The following is a 24,204-nucleotide window of genomic DNA, read 5'->3' on the forward strand; positions in this document are numbered from 1 at the left end:
CAAAAAAAGAAAAACATAATACTATACATGCCCAATATGCATCGAATACATTGCCCCACACTTTGTCAACAGAGCGTGTGGAAATATAGGAAAAAAGGAAAGGCATGCTGAAGAATATGTACCACAACGCTCTTAACTTTTAAGCATAGTCTCTAAAGCTTACCAAAACTGCTACACAAAAGTTTTAGTACCTATTACACCTATACATTAGCATATCAGCATATGGTAGGTGGTAGGTGGAATCGATCGAATTCAATATTGACTTGAATTTAAGTAGTCACTACTTACTCATTTTTCTTTCTTAATCATCTACTGATTCAGTCTTCGCATGGGCAGTATACCCTTGAATTTGTTTAGGAAATGAAAAAAACCAAGAAGGTCAACTAAGTATTGATAAGGTGAGAAAATTTGTACTTTGTACTTGATCATCGGCAATGTATTGATAGGTTCTTCTTTAATAGTGATTATCCCCTACGATTCTGTTCTTGTTGAGTTCGTTATCGACGTCCGCTTTTGCTTATTTCTCGTTCTCTGGTACTCTGTTAATAAGAAAGCCAAACCTTTATGAGAACCAATTCAAAGCACGACAAAACTAATACCAAAAAACTAATTGCAACCAAGGCCCAAAATATCGAATTTGGTGAATATTTTGATGTACCCAAAAACCGATATATATCAGATATATCGGAAATATCTATTTTTTTTGTTGACCAGGCAAAATTTTGTTTGGTATGTCGATATATCGGAAATATCGTTGATTATATCGGAAATATCATCGATTATATCGGTCAAAGTCAACAATATTTGGTCAAAATCAACAATTTATATCGGATATATTGTATATATCGGTCGATATATATTGTTATATCAGAAATTACGATATATATCGGGGAAAAAAATTCAATATTCGGTTGAAATATAACGAATATATCCATGTCGGTGTACCAAAAAAACGATATATATCGGATATATCGGCGATATTTTGGGCCTTGATTGCAACCAATATATTAGAATAGAACACTAAGACTTAATTTAATATATAAGACTTGATTGTAACCAAATTAAGAAGCAAGTATCAGCTTTATATATAAGACTTGATTTAATTCTTCTTAGCTTCATAATCTAGTCCCAACAAATTGCAAAGATATCATATGGACATTCTGCTCATTGAATGTCTTTTAAAGCCACAAAGAGAGTCATCAAAGGTTAACTTGGTGAGCGAGTTCTAATTAGCAAATAACTCAATTAGCACTCCCTCTCTCTGCGCAAAAGGAAATTGTAAGAAATGTGTTCCATATTAAACATTTACTTTCAAACTTGCATATCAAATGACATCATCACCAAAAGTAGGTAAGACATGATGAAGGAATTTGATTCAATCATACAACAGTGACATCACCTATGTGGACTTCATATCGACAAACCACGGTTGCACGTAACATTTGGAAACTAAGCGGAAACTAAAGAATATTAAACATAAAGAATAACCTAAAAGTGGAAACTAAGTGTCTATAACTGTTGATGATCGTTGTTCTCCACTTACTGTTGTTACTGTTACAACCTATTCACTTAAGAGGCAATTCTCTACCCCTTACCCACTATTCTCTCCCTCAACTTTTTTTCCTCTCTCTTCTCTTAGGTCCCTCTCACCCTTTAGGTTAATGAATCCGCCTCCCCCTTCTCTCTCACCCACTATTCCCCTTTATACCTTTCTTTCCATCCATCATGGCCCTCCACCTGTCCCTCCATCTCGCGGTCCTATTAGCTCCATGTGTAGGGTTTCCGTACCGCGACCCCATCTTTGTCGGCGATTCGGTGGATCGCCCGGACCTCGGCTTCGCTGCTTCGCCCAGCTCACTACTCCTATTCAGGTTGATACATACGCCACTACTGGATGCCCCTCTCGAGTCGCGATGGTATGTCGATCGGGGAGTCGAGAGCCCCTACATTAATCTTTTCCCCGTAGCCTTCCATCTTCCTTTCCGCTGCTTTGGATTCACGAAGTTCCCATGTGACTACAGGTGGCCTTCGATTCTTGTGCATCCACGCGTCCTTCATTGGCTGGATCCTTTTGGTGTCCCCTCGATTTCAGCTCCCCTCAAATTACCTTTTTACCCCCTCCTCTTATAAAAAGCCCGCTCGATTTTTCTTCTCTCACTTTGCCTTTCTCTTGCCTTTCAGTTTCTTTCAACCTCCCCTTCTACCTTTCTTCTTATTTTTCAACATTGGTTGCTCTTGTGGTCGTCGTTTCTCCGGTTTCCTCCGTGGGAATTCTTACTTCGGCTGCTTTTCTCCTACCTCAGGTTGGTTTTCTCTTCTCTCTAGCTCCCTTTACTTGCTATATTGCGCATTTCTCCTTGGTTCTTGGCGTTAGAGTCGTTTTTATTTTCCCTTCCTTCTCCTTGCTTTGTTGAAGCGTGTGTCTTCCACTCCGACCACGATGTCGACAAACAAGATCCGCCACCTCTTCCTCTTCCCAGTCCGTAGCCCGTGCTTCCCCTCTCCTCGACCGGACCGAGGCCCCTTCAACCTCGGACAAGCTTTTTACCCTCCGCCGCCCTGCGCGTAGCGCCGTGAACATAACCTTGAAGGCTGTTAAAGCGGCTTATGGAATACCGCTGACATCATCCTAGAGCATGTGCGACCTAACTCACTTCCCCACCTAGTTCCCTACGGGCGGGGTGCCTTGTGGCCGCGGTAGGACAAATCGTTGCCGACCTGCGATTGCCCCTCACCCATACCGATGTCGAGGTGTGCAATCACTTTAACATCCCCTTGCCAAGGCAGGCGGCGGCCACGGAGGGTCATGTATGCCGCGAACCACTACAACCGTTCCGAAGTACCCAAGATAACGGTTCGCGACATGACCGCTCACTTCTTCATCAAAAAGAGCACCAAGGAGGTCGGTGTCGGCTATCACTCCTTCTGTGTCCGTCCTAGGAAGCGTCACTTTATTCTTCGTATCACTTCCTCTGACAAACTGTGGCACCACTACCCTCTTTATATCTCAGGCAACTTCCTCTCCGCTGATCTTCCCTCTGAACTGAACCTTAAACACTTGGCTTTTCTTCCTAGTGGTGAGTGTATGATCAAATATTACAACCAATGAGATCACTCTATCTCTCTCTTACTCTCTCTCTCTCTTACTCTCTCTCCCTATTCTTCTCTTTCTCTCTTACTCTCTCTCCCTATTCTTCTCTTTTTTCTTTTTCTCCACCTCTCTCTCTTGCCTTTATACTCCATAACCGCTCTCTTTCTCCAACCGCTCCCTCTTCTCTAACCGCTCTCCATGATCTTTTTCATGTCCCACGTCTCCCCCTTTGTCCAACCGTCTCCCTAGTCATCGTGTTCTAGCTACTGTGCTCTTCCTGCCTCTTTCCTTAATCCACCTTCATTCAGGCCCTAACACTTCGCGGAATCCTATGCCTCACTAGGTTCCGCGATGTATCTCTGTTCCCCGAGCTTGATTCGTCGCTCCCTCCTCCTTCTCGGCGTCCCTAGGACAGCTCTCGGCCGTTGTATCACCGCGGACACGATCCGTTACACTAGGTATCTTCTTTGCTACCTGGCATACAACCCACTTGCCACCTATAACTCCACGTGTCATGAATACGTCCTATACAGATGCCCCTCTCGGTCCCGTTTGATATTCCGCGATATCACATTAAGTCCGCGGATAAACTACGAGACCGAGAAAAGTCTCCCCCTTCTTTTACATCTGTGACACGTGCACCCATGGCACGTGCGCTATCATCACCTCTCGATGTTCGATCCGCACGTGTATCGAGCCTGTCATTTCGGCGCACGCGCATCGAGCCTGCTTTTCCACTTTTCGAGGCCACACGTGTCCCCTGTTTCTTGGTTCTTTCCCCGAATGAAATAACCTTTTTGCCCTTATCGATTAGTATCCCGCCCAAACCTCTCTCTTCCTTTAAAAACCCCTAAACTCATCTCTAAACCCTTTCATCTTCTTCTTCTTCCAGTTTCTTTCTCATTTCTTCTCGTTCTCATCTTCAGTGGGTCTTCGGTTTTCTGCAAGATTCGTACTTCTCTTAATTGCTACTCGACGCTTCGCTCTTCAGGTTTGTCTTTCTCCATTTAGTTCTTGTCATTGTTCCGATTATTCTCCATTGTTTTACTGTTCCCATTTCTCTTCTTCCATAGCCTGTTTTCACTATTGTTCTTCAGTTTAGGGCGTCTCCGTCGTTTAATTTTGTCATGTCTGAGTCCAAATCGACGAATTCCTCAACCACTCGACCTGACGGATCGGAGTCCTCAGCTCCCAGATCTAGCGGTCACACCGTGGACATATCTGATTCCGCGGCTTCGGGCTCTGCTAGCCCTGTCGCGGAACCTTCCTCCTCAGGAAGGAAAACCACTCTGCCTTCCCCCCCTTCTTACCGCTGTAGGCCCAACTTAGATGCAGTTAAAGCTGCGTATGGCATCCCCCCACGTGATCCTTGAGCGCGTGGTGTAAATCTCCCATTTCCGTGATCTAGTCCCACCGCGGTCTGGTTGTCTCATTGCAACTGTTGGTCAGATTGCGGCCGGCTTGCGATTTCCATTAACTCTCCTCGATGTCGAAGTATGTAACCACTTCAACATCCCCCCCTGCCAAGGCATTGGTAATTTTTGGCGTATCTTATATGCCGCAAATCATTACAACAAAACCAATTCTCCCAAAATCCAACTCTGCGATATGATAGCTCACTACTATATAAAAAAGAGTACCAAATTTGGTAGTGTAGGATATCAGTCTTTCTGTACCCGTCCGCAGAAGAAGTCCTTTATCCTCCACCTTACTACCTCTGATAAAGTGTGGCATCATTATCCGTTATATGTGTCTGGTAGTTATCTGTCCGCGGATCTGCCCTCTGACGTTTCTCTAAGGCATCTCAGTTTCCTTTCTAGTGGTACGTCAAACTTTTTATTCGCTATGCTCCTTCCTGACTTTACCTTTAACTTGTATCTCTTTTGTACCACAGGTTGGCGCCCAGATTCGCGATCCAAACTTTACAACGGTGTCTACTCAGCTATTTTTCAAAACTCCGCGACTTGGGAAGTGGACAGAGTGAAGTCCTCGGCATAGATTCAGAAAAGGGCCATCCTCTTCTCCTCGATCCTTCATTGAAAAATATTGGTCCGTATTAAGGTCCACTTTATCGCCCAGCCCCTCCCAAAGAGAGACTCCCCAAATCCTCTCCTCACCCAAAGAGAAAACCCTACAAATCTTTCAAGTATACTAACAAGATATCGCACTCCAGAGCCGTAGCCCAACGTTTTGCCGCTGCGTCTAAGGCCTATCCCCCTGCTCCTATACCGCCCCTCTCCTACTCATTGTGAGCGGATTGGGAAGACGATTTAGATCAACCTTCCTCCTCAGTTCAAGAAGCTGCAATGGACTCTTCTAAACTCAAATTGTGGGATAGTGACTCTGAAGGGGATGAACCCGTTGAAGTCACTACTAAGAGCCCTCCTGCTAAAAGGGCTAGGACTGCAGCGCCCAACCCCACTGGAGCTGCTGCTGTATTGCCGCTGACCTCTTGTTTTCGCTTTCGCCCGTCCTTCTACAAGTTCCCGACCATCCGGGTCGGCACCACTGGCGTGCACTGAAATATGGCGACCTCGATTCAGGGCTAGAGATCGTGAAGTAACTATCGGCGACTTCGGCCACGGAGAATCCTCTGTTGTTGCGGCTCTTTTCTTGGTTCTCATCGCCTAAAGATCAAGCGTATGGTGATTCCGGCGGCTTTGCCTCACATAGAACCTCCATATACCACGGTTGGGAAAAGGTATTAGTCTTTTTTTTTTTAGTCGTTCAACTCTTTGATAATCCGTGACCTTTTCAGGTGAGTTTGGATATTGGTTACATGATCAGCGGTCTCACCAACACAGCTTGACTCTGTGGAGACCATGAAGCGAGGAGATTGAAGGACCCGGCAATTTGGAAGGCCAAATATCTTTGCGTTGGAAAAAGATCGCGATGCTCTTGAATTGTGGCGTGAAGGCCCAAAAGGCGCCGGTGGCGAAGATCAGCATCGGGATTATGTTGCAGGTGTTTCATCAAAGCGGAGAGCGAAAAGAGGCAGCCAAAGGTCGCCACTTTCCGGTCGCCGTTGATAAAATTTGTTCAAGATGCGCCGACCGTTTTGAAGCTTTGGCGGAGAAGAAGATTAGCCGCGAACTTAAACAACAGCTTGTAGAACTCTCTGCGGCCGGTCGCCTCCTTCCTGTTCAGAGTGCAGATCAAATAGCGCGTTCTCCCACCATTACATCGACTTCAGCTCCTGTCTCGGTCCCCTCCCCAACTGAAGTTGTTAATTCAGTGAAGCCTGCACCCATCATAGTGGATAATCCCCTTCCGTCTGCCGGTGAGGTGGAATCATTGCCTGCCCACCAAAATGTTGGCGAAGGGCCTCAGTAATTTCTAGGAATTCCTATTGATGTTTTGTACTTTAAATGTTCCCTTTTGTACTTTATACATTTTGTGATTCCCACTCTGACAGTCCTTGTTTGGAATATCTATTTCACCTGATTCCTTGGAATGGCCAGCAGGTTTTTAATGTAATTGCTTTGCATTCTAGAATTCCTCTCTTTACCAGTGTATATATCTCTGTTAATTTTATTCTCATCTGAGTTGTACTCAAATTTTGCAGTAGGTGCACCGACATGAGCGTTGTATTAAGGTGTGGCCTAATTGGACACTTATTCATACAATCTTGTTGACTTGGATATTTACGCGGCTAAGTGTTTCTTCCCCTTGTTTTGAAAGAAGGCTGGGAAGCCTGGAGGGGCAACTCAGGTTGCCCCCAAGTTGATTCGGACACATAGTCCGCAAAGGGCTCATCCCTCAGCGTATCGGGGCGGCTGTGAAGCCTGGAGGGGCAACTCAGCTTGCCCGTTAGTCCGCAAAGGGCTCATCCCCCCCACTTTCTCAGACGGCTGTGAAGCCAGGAGGGGCAACTCAGCTTGCCCCAAAGTTGATTCGGACTGTTAGTCCGCGAAGGGCTCATCCCCCCCGCTTTCTCAGACGGCTGTGAAGCATGGAGGGGCAACTCAACTTGCTCCCAACATGATTTGGACTGTCAGAAGAAGTCCTTTATCCTCCACCTTACTACCTCTGATAAAGTGTGGCATCATTATCCGTTATATGTGTCTGGTAGTTATCTGTCCGCAGATCTGCCCTCTGACGTTTCTCTAAGGCATCTCAGTTTCCTTTCTAGTGGTACGTCGAACTTTTTATTCGCTATGCTCCTTCCTGACTTTACCTTTAACTTGTATCTCTTTTGTACCACAGGTTGGCGCCCAGATTCGCGATCCAAACTTTACAACGGTGTCTACTCAGCTATTTTTCAAAAACTCCGCGACTTGGGAAGTGGACAGAGTGAAGTCCTCGGCATAGATTCAGAAAAGGGCCATCCTCTTCTCCTCGATCCTTCATTGAAAAATATTGGTCCGTATTAAGGTCCACTTTATCGCCCAGCCCCTCCCAAAGAGAGACTCCCCAAATCCTCTCCTCACCCAAAGAGAAAACCCTACAAATCTTTCAAGTATACTAACAAGATATCGCACTCCAGAGCCGTAGCCCAACGTTTTGCCGCTGCGTCTAAGGCCCATCCCCCTGCTCCCTATACCGCCCCCTATTCCTACTCTGCTGTAGCGGATTGGGAAGACGATTTAGATCAACCTTCCTCCTCAGTTCAAGAAGTTGCAATGGACTCTTCTAAACTCAAATTGTGGGATAGTGACTCTGAAGGGGATGAACCCGTTGAAGTCACTACTAAGAGCCCTCCTGCTAAAAGGGCTAGGACTGCGGTATTAACCCCTTGGAGCTGCTGCTTTGTATTGCCGCTGACCTACTATTTCGCTTTCGCCCGTCCTTCTACAAGTTCGACCATCCGATTGACCACCACTGGCGTGCACGAAATATGGCGACCTCAATTCGAGGGCTAGAGATCGTGAAGTAACTATATCTGGCGACTTCGATACGGAGAATCCCTCTGTTGTTTGCGGCTCTTTTCTTCGGTTCTCATCTGCCCAAAGATCAAGCGTATGGTGATTCTGGCAGCTTTGCCTCACATAGAACCTCCATATACCACGGTTGGGAAAAGGTATTAGTCTGTTTTTTTTTTTTTTTTTTTAGTCGTTCAACTCTTTGATAATCCGTGACCTTTTTCAGCTGAGTTTGGATATTGGTTACATGATCCGCGGTCTCACCAACACGCTTGACTCTGTGGAGACCATGAAGCAGGAGATTGAAGGACTGACAATTTTGGAAGGCCAAATATGCTGCGTTGGAAAAAGATCGCGATGCTCTTCGAATTGTGGCCGTGAAGGCCCAAAAGGCGCTTCAGGTGGCCGAAGATCAGCATCGGGATTATGTTGCAGGTGTTTCATCAAAACTGGAGAGCCAGAAAGAGGCAGCCAAGGTCGCCACTCAGGTCGCCGTTGATAAAGCTGTTCAAGATGCCGCCGACCGTTTTCGAAGCCTGGCGGAGAAGAAGATTAGCCGCGAACTTAAACAACAGCTTGTAGAACTCTCTGCGGCCGGTCGCCTCCTTCCTGTTCAGAGTGCAGATCAAATAGCGCGTTCTCCCACCATTACATCGACTTCAGCTCCTGTCTCGGTCCCCTCCCCAACTGAAGTTGTTAATTGATGAAGCCTGCACCCATCATAGTGGATAATCCCCTTCCGTCTGCCGGTGAGGTGGAATCATTGCCTGCCCACCAAAATGTTGGCGAAGGGCCTCAGTAATTTCTAGGAATTCCTATTGATGTTTTGTACTTTAAATGTTCCCTTTTGTACTTTATACATTTTGTGATTCCCACTCTGACAGTCCTTGTTTGGAATATCTATTTCACCTGATTCCTTGGAATGGCCAGCAGGTTTTTAATGTAATTGCTTTGCATTCTAGAATTCCTCTCTTTACCAGTGTATATATCTCTGTTAATTTTATTCTCAGCTGAGTTGTACTCAAATTTTGCAGTAGGTGCACCGACATGAGCGTTGTATTAAGCTGTGACGCCTAATTGGACACTTATTCATACAATCTTGTTGACTTGGATATTTACTGCGCTAAGTGTTTCTTCCCCCTTGTTTTTCTGAAGGCTGGGAAGCCTGGAGGGGCAACTCAGGTTGCCCCCAAGTTGATTCGGACACATAGTCCGCAAAGGGCTCATCCCTCCCAGCGTTATCGGGCGGGTGAAGCCTGGAGGGGCAACTCAGCTTGCCCGTTAGTCCGCAAAGGGCTCATCCCCCACTTTCTCGGGCGGGCCGTGAAGCCGGGGAGGGGCAACTTCGGCTTTGCCCCAAAGTTGATTCGATTTGTTAGTCCGCGAAGGCTCATCCCCCGCTTTCTCGGACGGGCATTGTGAAGCATGGAGGGGCAACTCAACTTGCTCCCAACATGATTTGGACTGTCAGAAGAAGTCCTTTATCCTCCACCTTACTACCTCTGATAAAGTGTGGCATCATTATCCGTTATATGTGTCTGGTAGTTATCTGTCCGCAGATCTGCCCTCTGCGTTTCTCTAAGGCATCTCAGTTTCCTTTCTAGTGGTAACCGTCGAACTTTTTATTCGCTATGCTCCTTTCTGACTTTACCTTTAACTTGTATCTCTTTTGTACCACAGGTTGGCGCCCAGATTCGCGATCCAAACTTTACAACGGTGTCTACTCAGCTATTTTTCAAAAACTCCGCGACTTGGGAAGTGGACAGAGTGAAGTCCTCGGCATAGATTCAGAAAAGGGCCATCCTCTTCTCCTCGATCCTTCATTGAAAAATATTGGTCCGTATTAAGGTCCACTTTATCGTGACCCCTCCCAAAAAGACTCCCCAAATCCTCTCCTCACCCAAAGAGAAAACCCTACAAATCTTTCAAGTATACTAACAAGATATCGTCGCCTCGAGCCGTAGCCTAACGCTTTTTTGCCGCGCCTAAGGCCCATCCCCTGCTCCCCTATACCGCCCCTATTCCTACTCTGCTGTAGCGGATTGGGAAGACGATTTAGATCAACCTTCCTCCTCAGTTCAAGAAGTTGCAATGGACTCTTCTAAACTCAAATTGTGGGATAGTGACTCTGAAGGGGATGAACCCGTTGAAGTCACTACTAAGAGCCCTCCTGCTAAAAGGGCTAGGACTGCTGGCCTTAACCTTGGAGCCGCTTCTTTGTATTGCCGCGGCCTACTATTTCTGCTCGCCGTCCTTCTACAAGTTCCCAGCCATCTGGGTCAGCACCACCTGGCGTACCTGAAATATGGCGACCTCAATTCAGGGCTAGAGATCGTGAAGTAACTATACGCGACTCGGCCCTGGAGAATCCCTCTGTTGTTGCGGCTCTTTTCTTCAGTTCTCATCTGCCCAAAGATCAAGCGTATGGTGATTCTGGCAGCTTTGCCTCACATAGAACCTCCATATACCACGGTTGGGAAAAGGTATTAGTCTGTCTTTTTTTTTTTTTTTTTAGTCGTTCAACTCTTTGATAATCCGTGACCTTTTTCAGCTGAGTTTGGATATTGGTTACATGATCCGCGGTCTCACCAACACGCTTGACTCTGTGGAGACCATGAAGCAGGAGATTGAAGGACCTGACGGCTGGAAGGCCAAATATGCTGCGTTGGAAAAAGATCGCGATGCTCTTCGAATTGTGGCCGTGAAGGCCCAAAAGGCGCTTCAGGTGGCCGAAGATCAGCATCGGGATTATGTTGCAGGTGTTTCATCAAAACTGGAGAGCGAAAAGAGGCGACCAAAGATTCGCCACTTTCAGTCGCCGTTGATAAAATTTTGTTCAAGATGCCGCCGACCGTTTGAAGCCTGGCGGAGAAGAAGATTAGCCGCGAACTTAAACAGCGGCTTTGTAGAACTCTCGCGCGGCGGTCGCCTCCTTCTGTTGAGTCTGCCAGATCAAATAGCGCATTCTCCCACCATTACATCGACTTCAGCTCTGTCTCCGTCCCTCCCCAACCGTACATTTAATTACGTGAAGCCCTGCACCCATCATATTGGATAATCCCCTTCCGTCTGCCGGTGAGGTGGAATCATTGCCTGCCCACCAAAATGTTGGCGAAGGGCCTCAGTAATTTCTAGGAATTCCTATTGATGTTTTGTACTTTAAATGTTCCCTTTTGTACTTTATACATTTTGTGATTCCCACTCTGACAGTCCTTGTTTGGAATATCTATTTCACCTTATTCCTTGGAATGGCCAGCAGGTTTTTAATGTAATCGCTTTGCATTCTAGAATTCCTCTCTTTACCAGTGTATATATCTCTGTTAATTTTATTCTCAGCTGAGTTGTACTCAAATTTTGCAGTAGGTGCACCGACATGGCGTTGTATTAATTTTGTGGCCCTAATTGGACACTTATTCATACAATCTTGTTGACTTGGATATTTCTTTGCGCTAAGTGTTTCTTCCCCTTGTTTTTTCAAGGCGGGAAGCCTGGAGGGGCAACTCAGGTTGCCCCCAAGTTGAGTCGGACACATAGTCCGCGAAGGGCTCATCGCCCGTTATCGGGCGGTGGAAGCCTGGAGAGGCCTTCGGCTTGCCGTTAGTCCTTGAAGGGCTCATCCCCCCACTTTCTCGGGCGAACCGTGCGGCGGGAGGGGCAACTTCGGCTTGCCCCAAAGTTGATTCGGACTGTTAGTCTGCGAAGGGCTCATCCCCCCCGCTTTCTCAGACGGCTGTGAAGCATGGAGGGGCAACTCAACTTGCCCCCAACATGATTTGGACTGTTAGTCTGCGAAGGGCTCATCCCCCCCGCTTTCTCAAACGGCTGTGAAGCTGTGGGGCAACTTCGGCTGCCCCCAAGTTGATTCGGACTGTTAGTCCGCGAAGGGCTCATCCCCCCCGCTTTCTCAGACGGCTGTGAAGCCATGAGGGGCAACTCAGCTTGCCCCCAAGTTGATTCGGACTTGTAGTCCGCGAAGGCTCTCATCCCCGCTTTCTCGGGCGGGTTGAAGCCCCGGGGGGCAACTTCGGCTTGCCCCAAGTTGATTCGGACTTGTAGTCCGCGAAGGGCTCATCCCCCCCGCTTTCTAAGATGGCTGTGAAGCCAGGAGGGGCAACTCAGCTTGCCCCAAAGTTGATTCGGACGCGTAGTCCGCGAAGGGCTCATCCCAATCGCTTTCGCAGACGGATGTGAAGTCTGGAGAGGCAACTCAGCTTGTCCCCAACTTGGTTTGGAGTTCGTTCGTCAAACTTTCTTCTATTTTCCTTACCAACCATAAAGTGGAAGGACTCGTTTTATTCATGGCTAAACATATAATGTAGCAGCTATTACACTTCATCACTTCTCACTTGAAAACTAAACAAGGTTCTCACTATGGTAAATTTTCAACATTCTTACATTCCACGGTTTATCAATCATTTTCCCTTCTGACGTCCGTAACCTATAAGTTCCAGAAGTTCCTTTTTCCGTCACGACATATGGTCCCTCCCAATTAGGCCCCAGTTTGCCGTCGTTCTCCTTCCTGGTGGCCGGCGTAACCCGTCGCAGCACCTGATCCCCCACATTGAAAGTTCGCGGCTTCATCTTTTTATCGTACTGTCTTTGTAGCTTCCGATGATATTCTTCCAGACGAATGAGCGCCAATTCTCTTTTTTCCTCTATGAGGTTCAACTCCGTGGTTAGGATCCCCTCATTCGTGCCTGACTCCACTGCGCTGGTTCTTGTTGATTTCTCTATCATTTCCACCGGAATCACAGCTTCCACCCCATACGCCATTGAAAATGGTGATTCTTTTGTTGATGTTCGCGGTGTTGTGCGGTAAGCCCATAGCACATGATGCAACTGGTCAGCCCATGCTCCCTTCCGCTCCTCCAGCTTCTTTTTAAGATTATCCATTATAATTTTGTTCGAAGCCTCTGCCTGTCCATTCCCCTCCGGATTGTATGGGGCTGAGAACCCCTGCTTCACCTTAAACGCTTGGAGGAACTTTCGTACCTTTCCCCCAGTAAATTGTGTTCCATTGTCCGCGATGACTGTATGTGGCAATCCAAACCTACAAATTATATTTTCCCACAGAAATTTGTTCACATTTTCTTCCTTGACTTGTTGCAGAGCCACTCCTTCCACCCACTTTGTAAAATAATCGGTTGCTGCCAACATATATCTCCTCTTGCCGCTTGCCGTTGGCAGGGGCCCTACTATATCCATCGCCCACATGGCGAATGGCCACGGACTAAACACACTATGCAACGGCTCCGCCGGAGCATGTATCAGCGGTGCAAATTTCTGACATTTTTCACACCCCTTTGCATATCCTATTGCATCTCTTTTCATATGCGGCCAAAAATACCCCTGTGAAATCAATCGGTGTGTGGTCGTTCGCCCTGCAGAATGACTTCCACAGTCGCCTTCATGTACCTCCGCCAGCACTTCTTTAATCTGCGGCGGCCCTATGCATTTTAACATTGGTCCGCCAAAACTTCTCCTATACAGATCCCCATCCAGTAAAGTGTATCTTTGGCTCACCTGTTCCATTCTTCGCCTTTCCTGTTTGTTGTCTATCTCTATCCCCACCAAGAAAGCTTTGATGGGTGTTATCCAACTGGGCTCCACATCCGCGACAAAGCAGATATTTTCCTCTTCCGCGGTACTGGGCTTGTTCAACACTCTTACTTCAATAGATCGTCCCTCTGTCCCTGGTAGTACTGCGGCGACATACGCCAATGCATCGGCATGTCTATTTTCGCCGTGGTTCAAATGTGCAAACTTAATATTCTTGAACTCACGTGCCTTTCTCTGCAACACTTCCAAGTATCTCGCCATCCTTGGGCAGTGAGCCATGAATCCTCCATTCACTTGACACACTACTACGTTAGAATCGAGGTAAGCGGACGGTTAAAGCTCCTCCTAAATCTTGGGCCATACCCAAACCGCTATCAACTGCCGTACTTTCGGACTCATTGTTGGAAGCCGCAAATCCGGTTTCATCGATAATTCCAACCTATTGTTCTCGGGGAGTCACCGGGGCGACACCTATCCGTTCCTCAGTATCGTAGCCCGACCCATCCGCGAAAACTCTCCAACCGTTCAGCATCCCATGGATCAATGGATCGTGGTTAAGCTCTCGCCCGCGATCCATGACCATTTCTTCTCCCCATGTTGGATCCTCAGCTGGGAATTCTGCTAACACCTCCGCCATTGCTTGTGCTTTTTCTGCGGTTACGATGCGGTGCTTGGATTTTCGTAGTAACCGAGTATTCTTGTCCACTTCAGCATTCTTCCTGACTTCTCTGCCCTCAACGCCTGCTTGAGTGGCAGGTTTGTTATCACCACCACGGAATGAGCTTCGAAATAAGGTTTCAGTTTTAGTGCCGAGAATACCAATGCCAAAGCGTATTTCTCAATTCTGCTGTATCTGGTTTCCGCGTCCAGCATGGTCTTACTCTGAAAGTAAACGGGTTTCTCTATCTTTTCGACGATTCGCACCAATACGGAGCTCACCGCGAACTTTGAAACCCCCAGATACAAATACAGTGTTTCCCCTTGTTCAGGCCGCGACAAAAGTGGTGCTTTACCTAAATAACTCTTCAACTGCTGGAAGGCTCCCTCACATTCCGCGGTCCATTGGAAGTCTTGTGTTTTCCTCAACAATCGATACAGCGGTCGACATTTGTCCGACGATTTAGAAATAAATCGATTCAATGCCGCGACTCTTCCCGCTAAACTTTGTACCTCCTTCACGTTTTGCGGGGACGCCATTTCTATCAGTGATCTAATTTGTTCTGGATTTGCTTCTATACCGCGGTGTGTTACTATGTAACCCAAGAACTTCCCAGACGCTACACCAAAGGTACATTTCTCGGGGTTAAGCTTCAACTGGTGCCTTCGTAGTATGTGAAAAGTTTCCTGAAGACCTTCCAAGTGTTCGTCCTCTGACATGCTCTTTTCCACCATATCATCAATATATATCTCCATCCCCTTCCGAATTTTCCCTTGGAACATTTTTTCTCCTACTTTCGTTGAAATGTTGCCCGGCATTTTTAATCAAAGGGCATCCGGTGTAATGATAAGTGCCCCCTCTACCACGAACGTGGTCTTTTCCTGATCCGGGCCGTACATGGCGATCTGATTGTATCCCATGGAGGCGTCCATGAATGAGAACACCTTGAATCCTGCCGTTCGATCCACAAGTTCATCCACTCGCGGCATAGGGTAACAATCTTTCGGACACTCCTTGTTCACGTCCGTAAAGTCCACGCACATTCTGACTTTGCCATTTCTTTTTGTAACCGCGACCACGTTGGACAACCATTCCGTGTATTCTACCTCCCTTATTATCCCGCCCCTTTCGGTCGAATAACCTCCTCACGAATAAACCTGCGTGCCGGCCGTATGCTTCTCATCCTTTGGCGAACTGGCTTAGCACCCTCATTCATGTGCAGATGATGACATGCAAACTCTGGATCCAAACCCGTGATATCCTCTATCCCCCACGCAAACACGTCTGAATTTTCAGTTAAGAACTGCACGAGTTTGTTTTTCCATTCTCCTTGCAAGTCAGTTCCTACGGATGTAAACTTCTCATCGTCTCCTACCCCCAGGTTAACTACTTCAACCGCATCCAGGGTTTTCGGAACCATTGGCGGCTCGGATTTGATTGTCTCTGCCGCTTCCGGTAATTGCTACGCCACTCCTTGTTCACGAGACGACCCCTCGCCTTCTGTTCCGCGGACAAAACGCTTCGCAGTTACCTGCTGAATACTCTGTCGCGGCCACTTGATCCCCCTTGATTTCATACGTTCCCCCCTTCGTGGGAAAGCGGATCACCTGGTAATATGTCGATGGAATGGCCTTCATTTCATGAATCCATTTTCTCCCTAAAATCGCATTATACTGCGAACCAGTGTCCACCACCATGAACCTAGTGAATACGATACCGGTGGTCCTGGCTGTCCGCGGGGGCGTTAACTCCCCAACGGGCTCAGTCATACTACCATTGAACCCATACAGATTGGTTTGCGGAGCCTTCAACTGGTTTCTGTCGATATTCATCTCCTCCATGGCCCCTTTGAACAACAAATCCACTGAGCTACCGCAGTCTATCAACACTCTTCGAACCAGGTAATTTCCCATCGCTATGGTAATTACCAAGGCGTCCTCGTGCGGCGAAATTACCGACTCTAAATCCTTCGAGGTGAACAATATACTCCCGTCTGTCATCGCAGAGTCAAGGAAGAGACGCTAAGAGTGGAAAATTTGGAGGAGCATACGGCGGTCATAGCCTTCCAGCACGGATTGAGATCAGGAACGAGGGTCCATGAGTCGGTTTCTAAAATCGAAATTACTACTTTGCACGCACTATACCCGAAAGTAGAAAAATACATACGATATGAGGATATAATGCAGAGAACTGCAAAGGAACAGAAGAAATCGGGAAAGGCAGTGCAAGAGGTTGAGAGAGAAGAGCGAAAGGGTAAAAGAAAGGTAGAGGACAAGGAGAGGGGATCTTACAAAGGGGAGAGCCGAGGTCCGGAGAGGACAGGAGACCGTGGTAGAAGGGACGTGCGAGAAAGGAAGTCGTACCGTGAGTTAGAACAGACACCTCTTAGCAGACCTTTAGAGGAAATCTTGCCTCTAATAAAGGGGAACCAGTATTATGAGGGGCCGCGAAGTACCCCAAGGGAGATAGAAGGGAAACCATTCTGCGAGTATCATCAAATCAGAAACCATGCTACAAATGAGTGTTACGCCTTGAAATGGCTAGTAGAAAGGATGATAGAAAAGGGAATGCTCAGAGAGTTTGTTGCAGAAGTTCACCAAGCTGAGAGAGTGCCGGCCACGGCTAGAATCTTGGGTACAATCAATGTCATTTTCAGTGGAGAGACGCTAGGTAGGAATACACACAGGGATAAGATCACGAAGGGCAGCAAGTCTACGACAGGTGTGTGAGGTGGTGAGTATACCGCGGTTAGTTAGTGGAACCGCGATGACAGACGGGAGTATATTGTTCACCCCGAAGGATTTAGAGTCGGTAATTTCGCCTCACGAGGACGCCTTGGTAATTACCATAGCGATGGGAAATTACCTGGTTCGAAGAGTGTTGATAGACTGTGGTAGCTCAGTGGATTTGTTGTTCAAAGGGGCCATGGAGGAGATGAATATCGACAGAAACCAGTTGAAGGCTCCGCAAACCAATCTGTATGGGTTCAACGGTAGTATGACCGAGAGCCGTTGGGGAGTTAACGCGCTCCACGTGGCAGCGGGACCGGATTTGTATTCACTAGGTTCATGGTGGTGGACACTGGTTCGCAGTATAATGCGATTTTAGGGAGAAAATGGATTCATGAAATGAAGGCCATTCCATCGACATATTACCAGGTGATCCGCTTTCTCACGAAGGGGGCGTTATGAAATCAAAGGGGATCAAGTGGCCTTGAGTATTCAAGGTAGCTGCGCGCGTTTTGTCCGGAGCGAGGCGAGGTGTCGTCTCGTGAACAAGGAGTGGCGTAGCAATTACCGGAAGCGGCAGAGACAATCAAATCCGAGCCGCCAATGGTTCTGAAAATGCTGGATGCGGTTGAAGTAGTTAACCTGGGGGTAGGAGACGATGAGAAGTTTACATCCGTAGGAACTGACTTGCAAGGAGAATGGAAAAACAAACTCGTGCAGTTCTTAACTGAAAATTCAGACGTGTTTGCGTGGGGGATAGAGGATATCACGGGTTTGGATACAGAGTAATTGTGTTTGCTTCTAATAAGCGTAAGACAAGGGTTCGAATCCCTTCATCCCTCGCACCATTTTCTTGATCTATACTTCTAACATTCTCAGCGCCTACTACCCCTCTCTCTGTTGTTGAATCCATTTGGCCAGAGAACGCCTGTTTATGTGCACCCACCAGCTCCATAGAGTCTGTACCTGCAGCGAGATTCTGATCATACTTGCCGTTTTGGAATTCAAAAATCCAAGTAGACACTCCTCAACTTAAAAACGAAAATCAGCTAGCTCCTTGTGCACACAATGTTCTCCAATCCCCAATAAAGCTACCCTAAAACGAAAATCAGCTAGCTCTCTCTCTCTCTCTCTCTCTCTCTCTCTCTCTCTCTCTCTCTCTCTCTCTCTCTATTTTCTTCATTTCCAATTTTCTAGTTTCTGGGGATGAGAAATGGGTGTTAGTCTGTTAGAGAATGGGGATAATACTCAGGTGGGCGAGCGCGGAGTTCAACTTTCTGATGGTCAGAAACAGAGGATTGCCATTGCCAAAGCTATGTTGAAGAACCCAAAAATTCTTCTACTTGACGAGGCCACTAGTGCTCTTGATGCGGGCTCTCGAGCTTTGTACAAGAAGCTCTTGACGCCTCATGGTGGGAAGAGCAAGCTGTAGTTGTTGCTCATCGCCTTTGCACAATAAGAAATGTTGATACACTTGCTGTTCTTCAGCAAGGCCAAGTTGTTGAAACCAGTACACACGAAGAAATGATCTCCAAAGGTGATACTCAACGGAAAAATCTGTAAGAAGAAGAAGCTCGAACTACTACTGCGCAGCGAAAAGAAAAGCAACACACTTGAAATGAGTATTTCTTATTAAAAGACTGTTTTGTTCAAAATGGTGCAGAACCAGTTCTTCCCACTCTAAAAGACTCCATCTTTACCGTTGCCATTATACAAAAAATAGCTCTCCCTTGCTTCCGCGTGAAACCATGAACCGATCGGTTGTTGAGAGTTGAGATTTGAAACTTGAAACTAAACCCATTTGTTTTAGGTTGGTTCGATCCTTGATTCTGTGTTCTCTCTTTGTCTTCATCAGCAAAGTCAGCCAGATCCACTGCTTGCATAGACAAAGTCAGGTGGATTCCTCATCCTCCACGCACGAATGAAAGTCGAGTATTTAACTTTGAAAATAGTTTATCAGTTCAGCCGAAGTCCCGACTTCCCCACAGACGGCGCCATTTGTGTGAACCCAGTTAGTACCCTTTAACTTCACACCTCCACTCTCCTCTGTCTCTTCTCAAAGATGAGACTCCCTCTCTTTTGAACCTTTCAACTGAACCCATTTAGGGCTGCCTACGTACCCCCTTCATGGAGGATCAAGCTGTGCCGTAGTTCTCTCTCACTCCACTCTTGGATCTCCTCCTTTTTTTTTCCCTCTTCCTCTCTTCTCTGGTTCTCCTCTTTTATATATCTTCTAACCACCCCCTTCTCTCTAACCGCTAACCGCTCTCTTATCCCACGATCTTCTTTCTAGTCCCCTGACCACTAATTGTCCAACTATCTCTTGATCTATCACGGCTTTGCTATCGTACTCCCGTATGCCCCTTCACTATTCTGCCTCCCTTTGGGTCACTCAAACCACACTGGTCCCTATGCCCCTCCAGATTCCGCATCCCTCCAGATTTCGCGCCCCTTACATGATTCGCGGACTGGATCACGTGCTCCATCTTTCTCCTACCTTACATTGTCTCGGTCCCGAAGACATGTCATCTTGTTGGTCATGAATTAGGCCGATACAGACGTTCCACTAACTAACCGCGGTATACTCACCACCTCACACACCTGTCGTAGACTTGCTGCCCTTCGCATCTTATCCCTGTGTGTATTCCTACCTAGCGTCTCTCCACTGAAAATGACATTGATTGTACCCAAGATTCTAGCCGTGGCCGGCACTCTCTCAGCTTGGTGAACTTCTGCAACAAACTCTCTGAGCATTCCCTTTCCTATCATCCTTTCTACTAGCCATTTCAAGGCGTAACACTCATTTGTAGCATGGTTTCTGATTTGATGATACTCGCAGAATGGTTTCCCTTCTATCTCCCTTGGGGTGCCAGCGGCCCCTCATAATCTTTGGTTCCCCTTTATTAGAGGCAAGATTTCCTCTAAAGGTCGCTAAGAGGTGTAATGCGTTCTAACTCGCGATCACGACTTCCTTTCTCGCCGACGTCCCTTCTACCACGGTCTCTGTCCTCTCCGGACCTCGGCTCTCCCCTTTGTAAGATCCCTCTCCTTGTCCTCTACCTTTCTTTTTACCCTTTCGGCTATTCTCTCTCAACCTCTTTGCTTTGCCTTTCCCGATTTCTTCGTTTCCTTTACGGTTCTGCGCATTATATCCTCATATCGTATGTATTTTTCTACTTTCGGTATAGTATAGCGTGCAAAGTAGTAATTCGATTTTAGAAACCGACTCATGGACCCTCGCGTTCGATCTCAATCCGTCTTTGGAAGGCTATGACCGCCCGTATGCTCCTCCAAATTTTCCACTCTTAGCGTCTCTTCCTTGAACCTACATAGGAACTCCCTCAATGACTCTGCGGATCTTTGTTTGATATTGAATAAAGCCGCGATATCGACCACCCTTCTCTTCTGGTGAATGAAGTGGTCAATAAATGCGCGCTCCAATTCTTCAAACACTTGGATGCTCCGCGAAGCCAACCTGTAGTACCAGTCCGAGGCACCTCCCTTAAGGCTGGCCGGGAACATCATACAGCGGAGCCCATCATACTTACTCTCCTGCCATAACGGCATTTCTTTGTCGAAAATGGTGCAAATGATCGGTTGGTCTCTCCTTTCCCATCGCACCGTTGAATCGCGGGCTGGGTGAACCTCTCGCGACGCCGAATTCCATATTGAATCGCCGATGGGATTTTCCGAGACTTCGCTACCTCTTTCGTGCCGCGACTCGATTCACTTTTTACGCCACACGGTTCACTTCCCTATCTTTTTTCGATCATGGCCTGAACTACCTCCAAAGTGATACCCGCCGTTGGTTCGATGTCCGGTGGCGGGTACTCCACATTCTCCCCCTCTGCTTCACTGCCCCTAGGATCCCCCAGCTCTGTTTCCCCTCGGGTAGTCTCCCTGTCCTTCCTCAACTCGTAATTTTCATTTCTCAGCCTAACTACCTCTTCCTGCAGAAGTCTGGTGGCGTCAGCCGCCACATCTGATAATTCTTCCACTCCTACCCCTTCCAACCCCGCGTTCTCAACTTCCTTAGCATCTTCTCTGATGGCTCCTTTCTTTGGTCTTCCTACACCTCTCTTTACTATAGTGGCCATTTTCTCCTACAGGTCCCCACAGACGGCGCCAAAATGTATGATCAAATATTACAACCAATGAGATCACTCTATCTCTCTCTTACTCTCTCTCCCTATTCTTCTCTTTCTCTCTTACTCTCTCTCCCTATTCTTCTCTTTTTTCTTTTTCTCCACCTCTCTCTCTTGCCTTTATACTCCATAACCGCTCTCTTTCTCCAACCGCTCCCTCTTCTCTAACCGCTCTCCATGATCTTTTTCATGTCCCACGTCTCCCCCTTTGTCCAACCATCTCCCTAGTCATCGTGTTCTAGCTACTGTGCTCCTCCTGTCTCTTTCCTTAATCCACCTTCATTCAGGCCCTAACACTTCGCGGAATCCTATGCCTCACTAGGTTCCGCGATGTATCTTTGTTCCCCGAGCTTGATTCGTCGCTCCCACTCCTTCTCTGGCCGTCCTAGGACAGCTCTCGGCCGTTGTATCACCGCAGACACGATCCGTTACACTAGGTATCTTCTTTGCTACCTGGCATACAACCCACTTGCCACCTATAACTCCACGTGTCATGAATACGTCCTATATAGTGAGTCTCTCTCTTTATCTTCGCCCCCTAGATGCATATCTTTTGTTTTCTCAACTGACTTGTCGGCTCTCTTTTTCAGGTTGGCGCCCCGACTCAAAGTCGCGACCTTACGACAACATTTCCTCCACCACATTTCAAAAGCTCCGCGACCTGGGACCTGCTCAGGCCGTGATACTTGGGATTGACCCTGCCACCGCCACCCCGCTATTGGCCGATCCCGAACTGCGATCCATAGGGAAATACTGCGCCCCCTTTTTCCGTCCCCCTCCTCCCAAAGAAAGAAAACCACGTAACAATCCCCCCACCAAGGGAAAACGCCGTACCACGAAACCCCCACTCCGCCCTAAGTTTGCTCATAAGAACCCTTCTCCCGCCGCCGCCCCTACTCCTTATCGATCCCTGACCACCTGGGAGGACCAATACTCATCCTCTCATTCTCCTTCCACCGCCTCTCAAGACTCAGATATGGGTGCCCACAAACGCAAGCTCTTTGACAGCGACTCGGATGACGATGTCGTCCCCATTACTGCCCCCCTAGCTGCGGCTCCCTCCTCTCCTTCCACCGCCTCCAAACGTTCACGGCCCTCGGCTCCTGAAGAGGGTCCCCCCGCTACCAATGCCCCTCCACCTACCGCACTTCCTCAGGCGGTACAGCGGCCCGAAAAGGAGGCGGTGGCCCGGACTGAGAAGGGGGCCGCAGTGCCCGCCCCCTTCTGCCCCACTTTCAAACTTCGTAACCGCCACCTAACCATCAACGACTCTGCCTTGGAAAATCCAGCGGTGGCTTCCTCCCTATTCTTCGGGTCTCATCTCCCCAAAGACATGGCATATGCTAAGGGTGGCAACTTCGAGTCTCATCGGACCTCATTCTACACTGGCTGGGAGAAGGTAACCCTCTCTTTTCATTCTAGTGTCTCCCTTCCCTTTCTTTGAGTATTCTAACTTCTATTCTCTTCCACAGATGAGTTTGGACATCTCCTTCATGATCCGCGGCCTATTTGGTGCCCGGGCGCGGATCGATGAACTGGACAAGGAGGTCGCCCAGCTGGAAAAGGATAAGTCCGCCGCGGAAATGGACACACTGAGGGCCCAAGATGAGCTGAAAGTTGCAGAAACCGCCCACCTTGTTTACATGGACAAGGTTAATGACCGCTTGAGTAATCAGCGCGAGACCCTCCAAGCGACGCATGCCGCTGCTCTGGATGCCCTCTCCCAGAAGCATCAAGAGGAGGTGTCGGCTCTTCTGAATCAACATGAAGCTGATATGGACGAGCTCCGGGATAGTTTTTGGGCCCAGGCCGAAAAGAGGGTGGCCAAGAAGGTCAAGGAGGAATTTGACCGGCTCACCAAAGAGGGTCGTCTCCTTCCTGAAGCCCCTGCCGTGGCTCCACTACCCGAGGTCTTTGTGCCCATCCCGGACTCCCCTCCTGCCATGCAAGATGCCGCTGCGCTAGTCTCTGAGGCGATAAATGAGGCGGCGGATGTAATCATAGCCGAGGCCGCCGAGTCCGTGGTCCGTGAAAGCACTGCAGATGAAAATTAGCTTGTTTTTGGCCCTGGCTAGGCTTCCCTTGACTCTATTTTGTAACACTACTTTTGCTACAATTTTTTTTGTCTTTCCACCCCCTCTTGTTAGGATGTTTATATTATGTTATGTTTGATTGTCTGGGGTGTTTCTTTTGCTACTCTTATTCATGTGTGAACAATAGCAAGACCCTATTAGTGTATTCGACCCCATTGGTAGGGAATGTTTGATTTGCTTGCCCCACGCCCAGACCAGGCCTCCGCCACTTTCTCTAACTCTGGCAGGCACTCTGCCTGCGGCGTGTGGAAGCCTCTTTGCTTCCGTTCGCCTTTATCCCATATAGGTCCGGGGCAACTCCTCTCACCCCGGAACTGCGGGGAACTCATCTCCGCGAGGCACCTAATTGTGCCTCACTAAAGTTTGGACCTCTCGTCCTTGGAGGGCTCACCCCCTCCCTTCCCTTCACTCTGAGGGGCAAAGAAAACACAAGTAACAATATTTAACTCAAAAGTGCTACAGTTTTATATATGTACAGATAGCTCAAACCATTCCCCCTTTCCCCTATTACATCTACTCGTGAAATTTTTTCAGCAACCTTACATTCCACGGCCTATCCACATCTGTGCCCTCCACAGTTTGTAACCTGTAAGTGCCTGTTCCCCCCACCTCGATCACCACATATGGCCCTTCCCAGGTCGGACCCAATTTCCCTCCGCTGGCCTTCTTGGTGCTGGGTGTCACTCGCCTAAGCACCTTGTCTCCCACCACAAATTTCCTCACTCTCAATTTCTTGTTGTATTGCCTTTGCAAGCGGCGCTGATACTCTTCCAGTTTGACGCGAGCAGTGTCTCTCCTCTCTTCCGCTAGATTCATGTCTCTGGCCAGGATGCCCCAGTTTGATCCATCATTTACAGCCGCGGTCCTAGTGGTTGCTGCCACCATTTCCAACGGTATCACGGCCTCTACTCCATACGCCAACGCAAAAGGGGTCTCCTTGGTCGAGGTCCGCGGGGTTGTCCGATCGCCAAAAGCACCCGATTTTAATTGGCCGCCCGGGCCCCCTTCTTGCCTTCCAATTTTCCCTTAAGATTGTTGAGTATGGTTTTGTTAGAGGACTCGGCTTG

The 24,204-nt window shown here is 47.9% G+C and overlaps 1 long non-coding RNA gene across 1 annotated transcript; it reads left to right on the forward strand.

Annotated features, from left to right (window-relative positions):
- Positions 1 to 8,042: 8,042 nt before the first annotated feature.
- LOC147517445 (uncharacterized) lies at positions 8,043 to 9,103 on the forward strand. The gene is made up of 2 exons (XR_015213877.1): positions 8,043 to 8,111; positions 8,180 to 9,103. It is a non-coding gene; the product is annotated as an uncharacterized LOC147517445 (long non-coding RNA).
- The last annotated feature ends 15,101 nt before the right edge of the window (positions 9,104 to 24,204 follow it).

This window comes from Coptis chinensis, chromosome 2, assembly GCF_015680905.1.
Source record: "Coptis chinensis isolate HL-2020 chromosome 2, ASM1568090v1, whole genome shotgun sequence".
Classification (NCBI taxonomy): Eukaryota; Viridiplantae; Streptophyta; class Magnoliopsida; order Ranunculales; family Ranunculaceae; genus Coptis; species Coptis chinensis.